We start from the raw sequence: 18544 nt of genomic DNA on the forward strand, positions 1-18544 counted from the left end.
ATGAGTCCCAGATCTATATACCTAGTCCTGGTCTCTTTCCTGAATGTTAGTCTTGAAACAACTGTCTTTTGGATATCTTGAGCTGTATGTCCTGTAGTTATCTCCACATCAACACATCCAAAACAGAACTGAACTTCCTCTCCAAACTCTTTCCTCTTCCAGACTTATCAAAGACTTTTTTGAAGGCCCTACCATCCTCCCAGTCACCTACACTCATGACATCATCATCATCCTTGACTCCTCATTTGCACTCACCCCATTGTTTTTTTTCCTTCATTTTGAAGAGAAACAATAACATCACGAGAGATGTCTTGACTTGTGAGTGAGTTGGATTTAAGTGAGACAGGGTTGCACAAAGACGTCAGCCTCACTCTCTCTTCCCAAGTCATCCAAGTCCATTGACAGGACAAAAAATGGGCTGGGGGAAGCAGTGGATGATCTTGGTGTCTTTGATGTCTGACCCAGATCTAAGTGCTCTGCTGTGCTTGCTTCAGCCCTGTTAGAACAAATCGTTCTCATTCACCCATTCTGCTGGGACAAGTCTTCACATACTTGGGGTAAGCATCCCTCTAACTCACTGAAGGGTTTGAGGTCCCTCAGTTACCCTCAGCCTGGATTAACGCATCTGCTGAGACAGTTTTCACCTGGCATGGCCACTGCTACAGCTTCTTGAAGCCACATGTGAGAGTTGGATGGCAGGTAGACACCAAAGGTAGATGAGCAGCCCTGAGAAGGGCCCAACAAGCCCTCACACCAGAGGCACTAGTCCTCCTAAATACCCCAGAGACCGCATTCACCCCATGTATCTGACTCATTGCCAAGGCTTCTCATTTCTACCTTTCCATCTTTCATATATATTCCCTTCTGTGCACCCACCCCTCCACCATCCTAGTTCAGGCCCTCTTTACCCCATAGTAGTTGAAGGCACTAGGGAAGGCCTCCTGTAGAAGGTAGCATTTGGGCTGACTCTTCCAGGAAGCCAAGCAGAGGTGGAGAGGGAGAGCATTCCAGGCGAGCAGTGGTGGGAAGCCAAGGCAAAGGGTTGGAAACGAGAGATGGAGTGTTGTGTGGGAGGAAAAGCAAAGAGACTAGTATAGCTGAATTATAGAGTGAATGGAGGAAAGTAAAGAATAAGAATGCTGCAAAGATGTGAAAAGGTTAGGTAAGGAAGAGCCTGAAATGCCAAAGAGAACAGTTTATATTTGATTCTGGAGGTAATAATTAGCTACTCCAGTTTACTGAGTAGAGGGCTGACATGGTGATACCTACACTTTAGGAAAACTACTTTGATAGTCAAGTGGAGGACAGATTGAAGTGGAAAGAGACTTCAGCCAGGGAAACCGTTGGAAAGGCACCTTGGGAGGCAGCAGGCTCCTCCTCACCGATGGGGAGAGGGTCAGATTTTTGTTTTTCATAAAGCAGCGTATCTTTATTATGGTACATTTTAATTATACAAGGGGAAACACAGAGACTAAAGTAAAAGGCCCAGTGGCAGAGGCAGGGACAACAGGGTCAAAGAAGGAGGACAAGGACTACGTCTGGTTCTCAGCTGATGAAGCTTGAGCTCAAATACAGGTCACTGCAGGAAAAGGATGTTTGACTAGGTCTTACACTGTCGTCATGGGAGCACAGATGTAGAGCTGGAAAGGTCCTTAGAGGAAATCTAGTCTACTCATCTCAAGAGAGATAAAACAGATCTGTCAAGTTCTCACACTTAGTAAATGGTAAAGTTTGTATTTTAATCTAGATCGTCTGATTCCAGCTCTACTATTCTTTCTGCTACTTGATGGGAAGTCATTGGATTGTCCAATGTGAAGGGCATTTAGGCCACAGAATGAATAAGAATGGGGATCAGGAACAGGCCACGGAGGGGTGGGGGTCACCCTCATACTTAGCACACTCAGGTTTTTCCAAGTTGGGGAGAGGTTTTCAAGCAAAGGGGTATGTGTTATAGAGGGGGCTCTTGTTCAAGTATTGGTTGGATTAAGGGAGCTCTGAGGTCCCTTCTAACTCTGGAATTCAATCACTCCTTGTCACTGACAAAATGCCCTTTCTCATGGCAGTGTGTATTATTTGTGACTGTTCAAATGTTCAGTCCTATTCGACTCTTATTGACCCTGTGGGTCATAGCATGCTGTAATGGCAACCACACTGGCATACCCAGGATGCTAGCACAGGTTCTTAGATCTGTTTTACTAGGAAAGATAGTTGTTTAATGGGTCAACAATCTTTTTAAATTACATTCACTAGTTCAGGGGAAAAGTCAGCACCTTGAACTTCAGAGAAAATAGAAACAGAAAATACAAGTAGAGAAATAAAGACCAACAGACAGGGCTCTCACTGCCTGAATCATCTATACATTTTACATACAGAGAAAGTCTTTACATCTGAGCAGTCAGGGAGCTCTGAACATATAGTCACTCAGAATCTCTACCAGGGAATCACAAGATCCTTCTCATAAGCGAGCCCCCAAAGTAAAATCAACTCAGAGTATATGTATGTATGTATGTATGTATGTGCTCATGTGTGTATGTATAGGTATATATGTAGATAAAATATAGATATATAAAACTTCTCAGAGTCAGAAGGTATCACAACCCTTTTGACTCAGTACCTAATTAGAAATTAGCAAGAGGTGTGAAAACCTTCCTACAAGCAAGCCTCCCCTAAACAAGCTTCCCATAAGGGGCTTCACATGAGGCATATTAAGGGATAGGGAAGATTTTAAGTCCCATTAACATTACACATGCCAGTGGGTCCATGGAGTTTTCTTGGCAAAGATCCTGGAGTGGTTTGCTATTTCCTTCTCCAGTAGATTAAAGCAAACTAAAGTTAAGTGACTTGTCCAGGGTCACACATCTAGTAAGTGTCTGAGGCCAGATTTAAACTCAGGTCTTCCTGACTCCAAGACCCAGAGCTCTATCCACTGAATCACCTAGCTGCTTCAATGCATATTATATTCATCAACATTTCTGTCTATTCCTATATTAGGATATAAGCTTTCTATTTCTGAGGCTCCAAGCACAGTGGTGTGCACACAATAGGTGCTTAATAAATGTCCATTATATTGTATTGCTGTGTCAATGATAACAATACATTTTTTTTCTTTTTTGGAGAGGGGAAGGTAGGGCAATTGGGGTTAAGTGACTTGCCCAAGGTCACATGGCTAGTTTTGTGTTGTGTCTGAGACCAGATTTGAACTCAGGTCCGCCGGACTCCAGGGCTGGTGCTCTATTCACTGCACCACCTACCCACCCCTACATTTTTCTTTTTTGTTGTTGTTAATTAAATTTTCCCCGTGACACGTAAAAACAATTTTTAACATTCATTTACAACCTTCAGTTCCAAATTCTCTCCCTTGCTCCCTCCCCACCCTACCCCCAGTAAGAAGGCAAGCAGTTCAATATAGATGATACATGTAACAGTCATGTTGTGAAAGAAAGCATAGACAAAAAAAAAAAACCTCAAGAAAAATAAAGTAAAAAAATGCTTCAATCTGTATTCAGATACCATTAGTTCTTTCTGGGGATGGATAGCATTTTTCATCATAAGTCCTCCAGAGTTGTTTTGGATCATTTTATTGCTGAGAATAGCTAAGTCATTCACAGCTGATCATCTTCCAATATTGCTGTTACTTTGCACACAGTACATTTCACTTTGTATCAACCCATGCAAGTCTTTCCAGGTTTTTCTGAGAGCATCCTACTCATCATTTCTTAGAGTATACTAGTATTCTATCAAAAACACATACCACAACTTGTTCAACCATTCCCCAATTGATGGGCATCCCCTCAATTTCTAATTCTTTGCCCCTAGAAACGAGCTTATATAAATATTTTTGTACATATTATAGGTCCTTTTTCTTTTTTTAAAATCTCTTTTAGGGTACAGATCTAGTAGTGGTATTGCTAAGTCAAAGGATGTGCGTGGTTTTATGCCTTTTGGGCATAATTTCAAATTGTTCTACAGAATGGCTGAATCAGTTCACAACTCCACTAACAGTGCTTTTTTCCACATCCCCTCCAGCATTATAACAATACATTTTAATAGAGCATTAAGGTTTGCAAAGCACAGCAGCCCTGGGGAGTAGCCACCCTATTGATAAAGCCTGAACTATCAGTCATTCCCACCTTACTATGAGTTAGTTGAATTAAGTGATTTCTTCCAACAACTAACAAGCTATCTGCTCTTAAGCATGTCTCACCCATGCAAAGTCATATTCTTAAAAGAGTGCCCTGAATTAGAGCTGGCCCTTCCAGTACAGAGGGCACTTGGGTGAGTTCCTTGAGTTCCACTCCTGTATGATAGATGCTGTCAGAGATGCCAAACAGGCCACAGCTTGGAAGATGTAATGATAGACTGCCCTTACAGCAGCCCTCTGTTAGTTGTGTTCCAGACTGTGTGGGTGTTTTTACTATTAGTTTACAATAGTCAGTTCCACAAGTTTTTGAGTTCCAAATTTTCTTCCTCCTCCCTCCCCCATGGTGGGTATGCAATCCAATATAGATTCTGCATATACCTTCACATTAAACATTAGTCAAGTTGTAAAGAAGAATTATAACCAATGGAACAAACAACAAGAAAGAAGAAACAAAACAAAACAAAAAGAAAAAGAGAGAGCAAGTAGTTTGCTTCCGTCTGCATTCAGTCTCCATGATTCTTTCTCTGGATGTGGATAGCCTTTTCCACCATGAGTCCTTTGGAGTTGTCTCGTAACCTCACATTGCTGAGGGGAGCCTGTGTGGCAGAGTTTGATAGCCATCTCCTTCCCTTCTTCCCCCCTTTACTCCTTCAGTAAACACACTCCACATCTCTACATTTCAGGTAAAGGAAACTATAAAAAAATACCCCAATCAAAGAAAAAAATCCCAAATTAAAAAAAACAAACCCTAAACATTGATGTCACACTTAAAAAGAAATTTGAGGTTTACCAAGTATTTTCATCACAATATACCTAGTAATGTGTGTAGTTCCAATGTGATTAATTCCATTTTCAGAGCAGTTAACTGACTTGCCCAAGGTCATACATATAGTAAGTTGTGGAGCTGAAATTCAAACCCAAGTCTTCTGACTACAAATCCTGTACTCTTTCTACTGTTTTCCTAATTCAGTCTTTCATCATCGCTTGCCTGATCTATTGCAACAGGCTCTTACTTCATCTTCCTGTCTCAAGTCTCTCTCCTCTCAAATCCATCCTACATGCAACTACCAAAGAGGTACTTTCAAGGCACAAGTCTGACCACACTACTCTCCTGAACAAAGAAACTTCAGTAGTTCCCTATTACCTTTAGAATAAACCACCAGTGCCTCTGTCTGGCATTCACAACCTGGCCCCAATTTCTCTCTTCAGACTGATTTCATATCCCTCTCTTTCACATACTCTAGGTCAGCCCAACGAGCCCACTTTCTGTTTCCCATCCCCAGCATTTTATTTCCTACCTCTCAGCACAGTCTTTCCTTCAGGTCTGGGGTACCCTTCCTCCTCACCCCTGCCTCTTGGAATCCTCTGCTCCCTTCATGCCTCTGCTTTCATCGGAGTAGTTGTTGTTAGCCCCAATATCATCAACTGAGTGGCCAAGCCAGAACGTTTTTTGCTCCAGCACTGTAACTCATTTGATATCTTGGGAGTTCCAAGAAAAAGAGTTTTCTCCATTTATTAATTTTCAAGGATCATAGTATTGTAATGGGAAGAAATTAAGAAAAAAATCACTAAATAATTATCCATAAAAATTTCCTGACAGGGAGATCTATTAGTGTGGAGTGTTCTCTGAAGGGAAGTAGTTAAGAATGTCATCATTTGACAGGCAGAATTAGACTACATGAAAATTTCAACTGGTAAAGGGAAGAGTCTTGGATAGGCAGGTGATGGTCCGGGAGAGCCTCTAGCAAGGCATCATGGGACAGCAGAAGAAAGGCAATGAATTTGGAATGGGAAGACCTGGGTTCAAGTGATGGTTTTACTATGAACAAATCATAGGGCTTTGAGCAAGGTCAAGGGTCTGGGTTCAAATGTCACATCTGTTACTAACTACCTGTGTGGACTCGTACAAGTCCTAAGTTCTCTGAGTCTGTTTCTTTTATCTACATGATGTTTATGTTGTTCTTGTGTCATTTTAGTTGTGGTCCAACTTTCCATGATCCCATTTGAGGTTTTCTTGGCAAAGATACCAGAGTGGTTTGTCATTTCCTTCTCCAGCTCATTTTACAGATGAGGCAAACAGAGTTAAGTGATTTGCGAATGGTCACACTTCTAGGAAGTATCAGGCCAGATTTGAATTCAGGTACTCCTGATTCCAGGGCCAGCGCTCTATCTACTATAACACCTAGCCACCCCTCTACATAATGGAGATAATATTAAATTGAATAGGAAGACACAAACAGATGGAATTGCATTTGGGAAATGGCAAAAATTCTTCGTGATCCTGTTTCCCTCTGAAATGAGTTCACCACTTCTTCTAGTGATAATGTATGCTCACAGGTCTTCAATTGTTACAGTCTTTGCTACTAAAACCAAACATCACCCAAAGGGTAATGAAGAAGTACATGGTAGCCGTAAGCTAGCTACGACATGATAACAAGAAGGATTCGGACATGATAGGCGGTACGAAGGATATTAACAAACAGCAGAAAAAAAGATAGGCCAGTCATTTGTGAAAACAAGGAAAAACCAATAGGCAACCTGTGTGTTCCCTTAGGATCAACGGAATGTCAAGCATGCACAAAGAAAGCCTCTGGCTTCAGGGAGGACATGAAAAGTCATTGCACAGAACAGACAGCCCTCAACAGGGATAGGTTATGATATGCATGGCTGGAGGGGATACTCGCATCAATGAACTCACAGGTGCATTAAGGTATTAATGTATATTATAGTAATTATAATACAAAACTCAAGAGGTTCTGGTAAGGAAAGTGCATAGCACTATACAGGTGTTAGTATTTCAATCATGTACTTCCTGTCTTCCTGATGTCCTAGATTATGGCTAATTCCAAGGACAGGGATACGATTAAGCTCTTCTGCCCATTCCCCAACATTTAGCATCAAAGGTTCTCTAAATAGACTGTTGGGCAGGGAATGTGAACTCTAAACTCCTAAAAGGTGGAATCAAACCCTAGTGTACAACTCACATGTATTCCAGTGGCATTTACTAAAGGTTACAAGTGGCTGTGTTTCAGAGAAAACAATGAACTCGATTGAAATGAACATCATGCTTACAGTTTCAGTATACAATAAGGATTGATGATGATGATGATGAAGATAAGTTCCTTAACCTGACTTCTATAGAAATGAAAATACTTCACTACACTTTTATTGTGAGGTGACTCACAGGAAACAAAATAAGGTAGTGAGTGACTAATGAAAAAAGGCCACTGAAGACACCTATTCCAAAAAAATCTTTTTTGAAAGGCATAAAAAGTTTGTAGGAAATAGCAGCTTTGCTGCTTGTGCCAGTATGGAGGGGGTGACATGATGGTATAAATATTTTTTACTGGTGGGAGTCATGAGAGTTGCCATTCCCACATATTGTAATAATAACGATAATCATAGTTGACATTTATATGGTATTTACTGTGTGCCAGACACTGTGCTAAATTATCTCATTTGATCCTTACAATAACTCTTGAAAGTATGTACTGTTATTATTCCTATATTTACAGGGGAGGAAACTGAGGCAAACAGAGGTCAAGTGACTTTCCCAGGGTCATATAGCTAGTGCCTGAGTAGAATTTGAACTCAAGTCTTCCTGACTCCAGGCTCAGGGGTGCTCTATCCAATGTGCAGTCAAAAACATAATTCATTTGGTTATATAAAACGTAGTAGCACAAAGTTGGAAATAAATACCTGTTGCATATGTCCTATTAAATTCAGATGGAATTTTCAATTATTAACTGCTACTGTCACTGCAGTTTTTGGCAACCACCCTGACATGGACAATGCACCTCTGGTTCTAAAATGTCAATGAAACAAAATGTCCAGTGCAGAGAGGTCACTACTTTAACTTTCCAATACCAGCTCTTCTCCACATCATTGTGTAGTGTGATGGCACAACAGAGTTGGCCGATCCACTTGGTAGGAAGCTCAGTGTTTTATTTTAATAGAGGGTCTATGGGAATCTTCAGAAATCGGAGACAATGGATAGCAACAAAATTTATGGCGTTTAAAACCCCATCATGTAATTGGTTAATGTTTTCCCAGTTATTTCACCACAAATGGCTCCACTTTCTCAGTGTGGATGATTTTTATACATTTGAGTTAAAAATAATGCAGCTTCCAAGTGAAAAGTTAAAGACCAAGGCGAGGCTTATTAGACTGGCATTACACCTTTTTATTCCTCTCACTTACTTCTCCAATTCCTAATTATTTCCCTTTTCCTATGCAACAAAATAGGAGCCATAAAAGCTTTGATTTAATGAAAATTTCCCTTGCCGACCAGGATCTCCAGCCCTGCTGAAGGCTTCTGTGTAATTTATCTGCCTCAGTAGGCAATGACCTTTAGTGAATCACGAGTCATTCTTCACCACTAATGAGATGAATCCAGATGCCATTCCACCCTGTGCATGTTTTCTCCTCCTCCTCCCTTCTTCCAACAGAAGGCTCCCCGGTGTCAAGCTGGTGTGCCCTGACTCCCAACTTTTTTGAAGTGGCTTGTAACGAGCCCCTTTGAAAAGCAACCCTTCTAACAACCATAGCAGCCCCCACTGACTCTCCTCCCTCTTTAGCCAACTAATTCTAGGATGAGATTTTTCCCTTAGCGAAAGAGAGGCAGGTGTAACTTATAGTGATGATGCCTATTTTCCTGACTGAGGCTTGTCTCTGAGATTTAGGCATTCAGGACCCTATAAAATGGCTACAAGGAAAGATCTAGCTGAGTTCCCTTAGTACGGTGTGAATTATGGGTCTCCTTGTTGGGATGTTTTTATGGATAATTATTTAGTGACTTTAAAAAATATTGTTCTCATTACAGTGTTTTTATCACCCTTAAAAAATTATATAGTGTTATGTCTTCTTACTGACTTTGTATATGTTTTGCTACAATTGTTTATCCCCTTTGCAGACAAAGACTGTTTCATTTTTTACCTTTATATAACCAGCACCTTGAACATAATGCTTAATGAATTTAATAGAAAATTAATACCTTTACATAATAAATTTACTATAAATTATATATAACATACAATAAATATATAATTAACAGGATAAAAATTTTCCTAGGAGCACAGATTAATAAAATGTTAGCATGAGGCAGGTGCTTTGGGATCATCCAGGCTAGTAGTTCTTAATCTGTAGTCCATGAGATAGTTTTGTCTTGTTAAATATTTTTATGATTGCATTTCAGGATAGCTGGTTTCCTTTGTGGACTTGTATGTTTTATTTTATGCAACTAAAACATTATTCTGGGAAGGAGTCTAAAAAAGGACTGGATGAAGGAGATTTCACCTACCTGCCAAAGGAGTCCGTGGCACAAAGTTAAGGCCCCTTGATCTCAACCACCTCTCCCCTTATAGGTGAGGAAGTAACCCCAGAAGTGTGAAATAACTTGCTCAAGGTCATGAAAGAATTGGAACTTGAATCCTGGGGCAGGTCTGTTTTCATCATGCCACACTTTCTCCCTTCCTGAAATGACAAATTAGTGAGACCAGAGAATTAAGGCAAAGGGTTAAGCTAATCAGCAGTCTGTATTAAGTAGAGTTTTAAAATGGGAGCCGCTGGGAGCTCCTAGGTTGGGATGGGGTGGGTGTAAATAGACCTGGGTAAGAACAGAGCAGGTCCAAGCTCCCATGCTGATCAGAGTGGGACTAGCCTGTGAGTAGTCCTGTCCTTCCAACTTGGGTGAACTAGAAAGAGAAAGGAAGGAAGGAAGGAAGGAAGGAAGGAAGGAAGGAAGGAAGGAAGGAAGGAAGGAAGGAAGGAAGGAAGGAAGGAAGGAAGGAAGGAAGGAAGGAAGGAAGGAAGAAAACAAAGATATCAAGACTGAAACCTCAGCTTTCAAAGTCCTTCTACCACTGTGAATAAAAAGATAGGCTCACTTAATATAGCTGAAAGATGCTGAAAGATATGTCTACATGAACTTTTAGGTCATGAGTTAGGGTCTGTCTACCTGAAGAACTTTGTCAGTGGTGGACCTCCCCTCCCATGGCATCTAGGGAACTGATAATAATGATAATAACTGACATTTACAGAGTGATTTAAGATTTGCAGAGCACTTTGTCAGATGCTATTTCATTTGGGCCTCACAGCAACCCCATGGGGTGAGTGTTTCAGTTATTATTATACTAAGCTTACAGGTAAGGACTCCATATGCTCTATCCCAGGAGGGTGATGAGTCTAAAGAGAAACAGACTACTTTGGTTATTGATAACAGTCACTTGGCTACATTTTTTTTTTTTGCTGTCTGCATCCAGAGAAAGCATTGATAAATAGAAGTGTGTACAGAGTGGTTTTACATATATACATATACGTACAAGCACACATACACACACGTACGTATACATGTTTTTATCTAATGGTAACTATAGGGGGGGCAAGAAGGGAAGAAAAGAAAAAAATGTACATGATAACTTTATTATATATTTTAAAGGAATAGCAAGTTATACATAATAGATTTGCAGTTTCATGTACAACCATCTTTTTTTTGGTCTATTCTACTATGTTATGAAAATGATTGTTTCATTTCTTAAGTTCAGAATAAAATAAATTCAAAGAAATAGTCCCTTGACCACGATGAGAAAGATAGGTAGTATATTCTCAATTCGGGTCACTACTAAATACACTGCAGTGTGCCCCTCAGCCCTTTGTTGTTCTTGGTAATATTTGCTCAGGAGAGCTGCTTTCCTATATTTCATGGGTCTTATGGAGAAGAGAGATTATATTTGTTCTTCTCGGCCCCAAAAGCATAGCTAAGATCAATGGGTGTGTATTAGATAGAGTCAGGCATTTATTAAGGGCTTATTATATGGCAGGCACTGCGCTGGATCCAGAGGAGGAGATTTTGACATGGTGTAAGGAAAACTAACAATTAGAGTTATCGAAAAATGGAAATGGATTCCCCTCTTCGGATTTTCAAAGCAAAAACCTGGATGACCATTCTCCAAATATGATATCACAGAAAAGATTTCTGGTCAGATACTGGTTGGCTTAGATAACATTTGATCTCTGTTCCAATTCTGAGATTCTGTCAGAACTGTGAGGAAGCTGAGGCTTGGCGGGACTGTGATTTGCTCATGGGCCTGTCTGAGGCAAGATCTGAACCCACATGTTCTCCGATTCCAAGATTCTTTCCACGCCACCCAATGAAGAGGATGCACATACTTTTACGCAGGTCTGCAAATTGCCCCTGAGATATTTTTTAAAGAGCTCTTAAGGAATAGATTCTAGTATTGGGCGGGGGGGAACTTTCTTAATTTTGTAATCCAGACACTCAGACTGGTTATGATTTTAACAGAGGTCATCAGTGATTCCTGCAAGACCATCCTCATGGTATCATAACCTGCAAGAAGATTCTAAGTCATAAGATATGCAACTGTTCTTCTCTTTGCCCCAAACTGTAGGGTGGAAGCTTAGAAGAGCCTGGGTTCCAGGGGCCTCTGTGAGCTTTAGTGCACCACATAATTGAAAGAGGAGGGACAGATGTCAGGCCTTTACTCTATGCAAATTTGGGGCAGCCTAGGGGCTCTGAGATGATAAAGGGGGCAGACCCTGTCCCTTACCTTCTCTAAATGGGAACAGTGAACCTGCCAATCCCCAAGTGTGACTTTATCTATTTCACCCCCTCATCTCTATATCATAAAAAGTGTTTGGAAATTACTGACAAAGGAAAGTGTATAAATAGTTCCAAACTTTGAAGTGATTAATCTAAAGTGCTTTTAATTAATATGCATATTCATATAATAATTATTGTAGAAGCTGCCTTTAAATAATTTTGAATTCACAGGATGAATAAAATTGACTCGACATACTAATCCCACTGGTGAAATTAATTTTTTCATTAAAATAAGAGAGAGAAAACCAACTCTTCCAAATGGAAAACTTTCCTTCAAAGACCTTGATTTTGTAATTTAAATGTTGGCAAAAAAAATAATGGGAGTTATGAGCAGAGGGCTTATGGCCTTTGAAAAAAACTTCCACCAAAAAAAAAAAAAGAAATCCTTGGATGATTTTCTACATAGGTGATCAATTACCCAGAATATCAGACATCTGAACACTTTTTTATCATGAGACATTAAAAAAAACCTAAATAATAATTTTAGAAAGTCTGCCAATATCCGTTTTTTTCCAGGTCAATGATTTTGCTTTACTTACATGTCTGGGTAAGACTGGTGGCTATGACCTGCCAAGAGCACCCTACTGGCTTTGACATCTTTCAGTGTCAACTGGGGGATGCCCGCCTTAAATCTATCAGGATGGCCCCTGGGCCACTTCTGCTGAGACCCTTGGGGATCAAATTTATTGTTATACCTCAATTGCTTTTTGTCCCCCTCCAAAACAGGGGTCCCAGGTCATGCTAATGGTTGCGGAGAGACAAAATGCTCCCTCCATATTTTATTAAGCAGACCTTTTAATTATTAATCAAATGTGAACATTATTTTCCATCACTGTGACATAGGGGCTAAAAGTGCTGGGATTTTTTTTTTCTTTCTCATCCTGTTTCCTTTCTTCTTAAATTGGCCTCAGTGGATTCCCTGAGCTTCAAAGCCAGCTAGAAGGAGTCTAGATTTACTGCCTGGCTTTTCAGACCATAATCACCCCCTTCAGGCACTTAATGGAGAAGGGCTGGAGCATCTTTGTGGAGTGAAGGATAAACACCTGAGAAAATCTAACAGAGGTTCCCCAATATCTCTAATAGGGTCATAATATTGTCAATAATAACAGCAGCGACAATTACAGGAAAGCCTACCAGGCTGGCCCACATACTGTTGGGCTTTCAAATAGCAGTTATGGTCCGTATATCTCCCCATTCCCTGCCATCAAGAAACTGATGTACTCAAAGGAGAAAAAAGCTTAAGAGGAGTCAGTTTTATTCGCCTCATGGTGCAAGCAGGTGAAGGAAGAGTGAGTGGGACTTACTCTTTTTTTCATGTGTATGTGTATGCAAGGCCCATTGCTAGACTCCTGTTCACTTTACACAAATAAGTATAACTGGACCGGGAGAGGGACCATGCAAGAGCAGTGGCCCAGTTCATTTTCAAGGCTGTCAGCTCCTGTTCCCAAGGTTTTCAGCTTCTAATAGGATGCCCTGGAAGATAGGTGGTGTCTTAGGGAGCTGGGATCCAGGCCACTGACAGATTAATACCAGATAAGGGACATGGCTAGAAAAATGCATGCCAGCTAATCTTCTGACCTTTCACTGCTAAAAGGTCAGAAAGAAGTAGAGGTGGTCTTTCATGGCTGTCTTCACCAAAGGAACCTCACATTTGAATGGAAAAGAGGTGAGTCTTGCAAATACAGAACTAGATGATTATGTGGAGGTTGGTGTGTCAGTAAGGGGGCTTGGAGGTGAGAGCATCTGTGGGACTTTGGGAGCTGCCAGGGGGTGATGCCTGAGGCAAGCCTGCAACAAGAACAATTTTCAAATGCTTGGAAGAGCAGCGGATGCCAGCAGCAACATCAATATGCTCCCTCTGAGCACTAATTACATTATTAAGCAAACAGACCAACAGAAGGCCTAAGGCACAGAAACATAGATTGAGGATCTAGTCACTTACCAGTTGGTTGTAAATAATCTTTGGAGATGGTCGCACTTAGCTCAAGAGACCTGTGGGGAGGTTCCTTAACTTTTCCCTAATTTAAAAATCACAGTATTGCAGATTTAGAACTGGAAGGGACCTTAGAGGCCATGGAGTCCAACCTCCTTATTTTACAGAAAAAGAAACTGAAGCACGAGGTGGTTAAGTGGTTTGCGCAGGGTCTTAGGGCGAGAAAGTTTCTGAAGTAGGATTTGAACCTGGCTTTCTGACTCCAAATCCATGAAAGAAATGACTTTCTCAATTAAATCACTGTTGAAGAGGGAGAACCCATCTCTCCCTGCCCCCAACAGATTCTTTAAATCTCACTTGTGGTTTCATCCTCTATTTCTGAAAACCCCCAAGAGAGTAACCTATCTCCTTTCTCAATAAAACGGTTGTTGAAGAGGGGAAAACCTATCCCCCCAACAGATTCTCTCAATTTAACTTGTAGTCTCATCCTCTATTTTTGAAAATTCCTAAGAGAGCAATCTCTCTCTTCACAAGGGAAACCCAAGGCCTCCTGGTGGCTGTGGCCTGCTCAGGGGCAGTGAGTAGCTTTATTTTCTCACTTTGTAGCCAGTAGGTATTTAACTAATTGAGGCAACTTCCCAAATGCACATAAAGCCCAAGAACCTGAAGTTTTCTGGATCTGACTATGGCTGCTAGTCTGGGGTTGAAAGGGGCCGAGGGAGGCAGGAGGAGAGTTTGTGCTCACTGGGAACAAATCTGGAAAAAAAACAATGTCTAAGCGGGGTCTGTTGAAAGAAACCTCCAGCAGGATGAGCCAGCCGTGTGAATGGTAGAGAGAATGGAGGCCATTCGAATACTGATGTGGCCCTCACTTTCTTCCATTTCCATTAATGACATGCTCATCAAGGGCAAACAATAGACCGGCTGCCTGCGCCTGTCACTGTGTTCAGGGGCTGGGAATGCCAGCCTGTCATCCCCGGGCTGCATTTGGAGACCTGTACACTAATAAGAAGTGCTCTGTGCCATCAATGCAGACAGGTGCTTCCGAGGCTGGGACATGCTCCATTCCCTTCCCCCTGAAGCCCTCCTCTCGCAGCCCCCCTGACAGATACCATGAAATGCACAAATTAACAGCCCCATCATGTTGGGCTTCTGCTGCCTGCAGGGAAAGCAGAAAATCAAGTTGTCACCCAGGGTGCAGTGATAAAGCCGCAGCCTCATTTCTCTGTTGGTGCCCTATAATAGCAAATGCTAGACAGCTGGATGAATGGGAGGCTTTAGATTAAGGCCCTGATGCACTCTGGCCAGAGAATTAGTAGTTGCTGTTTCCATGTGGCTTATTTCTGTTCAAAATAAACATCTGGAGAGAGCAAAGATTCCTGGGGCAGAAATCCCTTTTTGTGGCTTTCTTCAAAGCAAGAGAAAACAATTGAAACAGATCTCATGTCTCCTTTCTGAGGCCCAGTGGGATTTCCACTTTAAAATCTGCTTAAAACTTTAACAAGGACCTTAAACTACTCTAAGTTGAGCAAAGCTCTCTACAGCTCAGGGCCCCTACTGCCAAGGCCAACCTTGCTGACAGAGAGGGAGATGGGAAGGAAAACTTTCAGAAGCTCCTTCCCTCCATAAGCATGGCGCCCTTTCTGCTGGGCTCAGGGAGCTCAGATCTAGGTCTGGCCTACTCTTTGTTCATGCTACTCTTTCCAAGGAGATGTTTCTGGAACTTGCAGGGAATGGCCTTGGGTGGGGGGGGGGTGAAGAGAATGGGGGTGACAGCAACTGGGAACAAACCTTACCCAGACTTCTTCTGGTCCTGCTCCAGGCACACTCCCCAACCCCATCCAAAGCTGTGCCTCTGATCTCAGTTTCTGAAATAATAAATACAAATAGCCCTTTACTTAAAGCGAACAGGGGCCTGAACCCCAAGGGGGTAAACATTTGCCCTGGTGCAGTGTGCTCCAAGGGGAGTAATGGAGGGGCCTGAGCCCTTCAGACTCCAAGGAATTTAATGACATAATGACCAGAGAACTTTAACATAAAACAGGAAGAGCAACTAACGAAACTTACAACATAAAACCCCCCTCCTGTCATTTTTATAGTAACAGTAAAACACTTTATTGAATTTATGAGCTACATAATGACTCTGAAGAATGTAACTTGAATTAGAACCAACTTGGACGTATAATATCAACTATAAACCCTTTTCTATTACCCCATTCCCTCAGCCTCTTCTTTGCTCTCTCATTCTCACCAAGGGGACATTGCCTTCTTTCAGACATCTGTCTCAGACGGAGTTCAGTACTTGCTAACAGGCCTCCGTGGAACCTCCTGGAACCTCCGAACCGGCTGGTGACCGATGGAGTGGGTCATGGGGGAAGAACACAGATCATGCAAGGGAAGAATGGCCCTGTTCAAGGCCCCACAGACAGGAAAATGCCCCTCTCCTTGGCATGTCGCCAAACTCCCAGGGGCTTGTAGTGAACACACTAGCTGAAGTCCTCAAAGACATTCTGCAAGAGGGTGAGGGCCAGGCTTTCCAAAAGCAAAACTAGGAAGCCCCTGAGAGTGGGTGAAAAGGATTTGCGGATAAAAAGTCTGCCATTGTTCCCGCTTGTGGGTGTGTTGGTGGTCACGTTTCTGATGACCGCTATGGAGGGGGGAGAAATGCACATCCCAGCTAAGTGGCATGCAGTCCTCTGTTTCCTATTTCCATTTTCACTCCTTTAGGCTTTCTGCTCCCCATGGATCTTTCTGAAGGGGCAATAAAATAAAATGGGTGAAACAAAGCCATAAGCCAGTTAAATCTGAAAGACATGTCATCTCATCTAAAAGGAAGAAACGGACCATTTCCACGCCTAAGGCTGACAGCAACGCCTGAGCTGGCAATAGTGCTATTCCATCTGATTTATAGAATAATGGGGTGACAAATGATGACAAAAATAAACTTTTACTGCACTGAACTGCTCCTTTATTTATGAAATTTGGCCAAGTAGTGAAATCTTTTATCTGCAAGTTGTAACATGGAGTGGAAACGAGCGATTATGGTGTGGTAATAGTAATCCAGTGATAGAGGCTGAGTCAGTTGGAAATGGATTGAAGTAAAATAACTACCACGCCATGATAAATGTGACCAGCGCTTTGCTGACAGATGATCTAACAGGTGTTCATAACAACTATATAAGAGGATTTATTTATGACTCGCCACAGCCGCAGTACTGTAAATCAGCCCTAACAGCTGCACACCGTGGAAACCAAGTCCCTGATGGAGAAGCCGTGCAAGAACCCAAAGAACACAATTCACTCCAGAATCTTAATCACCAAATAACATTTTTTTTAGCCAATTATGCCGCAGCGCAGAAATTAGAATTACTTTCAATTAGAAAGCTGAGCTGACTACTAACTTTGCTGAAAACGTGTCTGGATTTTGGGCCTCTCATCTTATAGAGGCCCAGACAAAGGGAAGGCCACAGGGCCTGGGCAGACCAGGCCTATCTGGAGCTCATACTTGATAGTCTGACACTGGAAAGTGGCCTACTTTGGGTAGTTTCATTTATTTAATCACAGATCAGGAAGTAGAACTTAGAGGTATGAAGAACAAACAGGCCTCTTTCCAAACTGCTGCCTTATCCCATGTTTGGAATGACACACCAAGTATACTGATTAACCTTGGTTGCTACCCTCCATTGTCCCAACAGAGAAGCATTAAATGGATGAATAAGGAGTGGTGGGATTATAGACTGGAGAGACATTCTATAAATCACTCATGCAATTGGCCACCAAGATGCAATCCTTACCTTCAAGGGACTTCAGTCTAGTAGGGGGCCTGATATATTTTCAAAGACAGGAATTCATATTAGAATATAAGTGCATTTACAGGCAATGAGGTATAGAAATCCATCTTTCCCTACAAGAAAGTAAGGGAGAAGGGGTCAAGGAGAAGAATGGGGGGGGCGGATATATGAGAAGACAGACTGAGGGAAGGAGTAATCAGTATGCTTGCCATCCTGGAGTAGGGGGTAGGGGAGAAATGGGAAGAAAATTTGGAACTGAAAATCTTATGGAAATGAATGTTGAAAACTAAAACTAAATAAATACTGAAAAAAATTTTAATGAAGAAAGAGCTAAAGAACATAAGTATATGAGAGAAGACTGTGGAAAATTAGAGGGCAGAAGTACAATGATAACTTCTGGAGGATATGTTTTGGCACAGATGGCCTTTGAAGACCCTTACAACTCTTAAGATTTAGTGATTCCATGTATTTCATGGAAGCTTTCATAGAGGTGGGTCTTGAGGGATCAGTAGTATTTTGGTAGAAGGGAGATTGGGAGGCAGAGCCTGATATTTTAGCAAGAACTGTTATGAGCAAAATCACAGAACCAGAAAGTTGAGGGACATGTCTGCAGAACAGTCAACCAAGTAGTCTAGATTGATTGGACTCATAGGTAATGGGAAGGAGAGTGGTGTGAGAGAAGCCTGGGAAAATAGGTCAGGGCTAGGAGACCTTGGATGTGGAGCTTAGATATTGAGCCCCGGTGAATATGACTCTCTCTTCCCCTTTTTGTTTTGGGTGGGACAGAGTGAGTCTCACAGGAGGAGCCGGGGTTGTCATTTCATCTAATCAAATCTCATTACAATCCCCCCCCCCCAACTCTACCTCTTCCAAGGTTTCCTCTTTCTGTCCAGCACGACCACCCTTCTAGTTACCCAGGTTCACAGCCTTGACACCACCTTTAATTCCTCACTCTTGTCCCACACATCCAGAGTCGCTAAGCCTTGTGTGTTCTACCTGCAAACATCACTTGGAATTTGTCTCTTCTATCCACTTACCCTAGTTCAGACCTTTATCATCTT

General features: G+C 41.8%; 1 long non-coding RNA gene across 2 annotated transcripts in view; it reads right to left on the bottom strand.

The window, feature by feature from the left end:
• Positions 1-16198, bottom strand: part of LOC138167261 (uncharacterized) — a 53870-nt gene extending 37672 nt beyond the window's left edge. For both annotated transcript variants that reach the window (XR_011169842.1, XR_011169841.1), the window contains exons 1-3: positions 15944-16198; positions 15489-15560; positions 9441-9613 (exon numbers count right to left, since the gene is read on the bottom strand). This is a non-coding gene — a long non-coding RNA (uncharacterized lncRNA). The remainder of the gene's footprint in view (positions 1-9440; positions 9614-15488; positions 15561-15943) is intronic.
• Positions 16199-18544: the final 2346 nt, after the last annotated feature.

This window comes from Petaurus breviceps, unplaced genomic scaffold (genome assembly GCF_028583685.1).
Source record: "Petaurus breviceps papuanus isolate PSGF00001 unplaced genomic scaffold, PetGlider_PUasm1.0 229, whole genome shotgun sequence".
In the NCBI taxonomy this organism is placed as follows: Eukaryota; Metazoa; Chordata; class Mammalia; order Diprotodontia; family Petauridae; genus Petaurus; species Petaurus breviceps.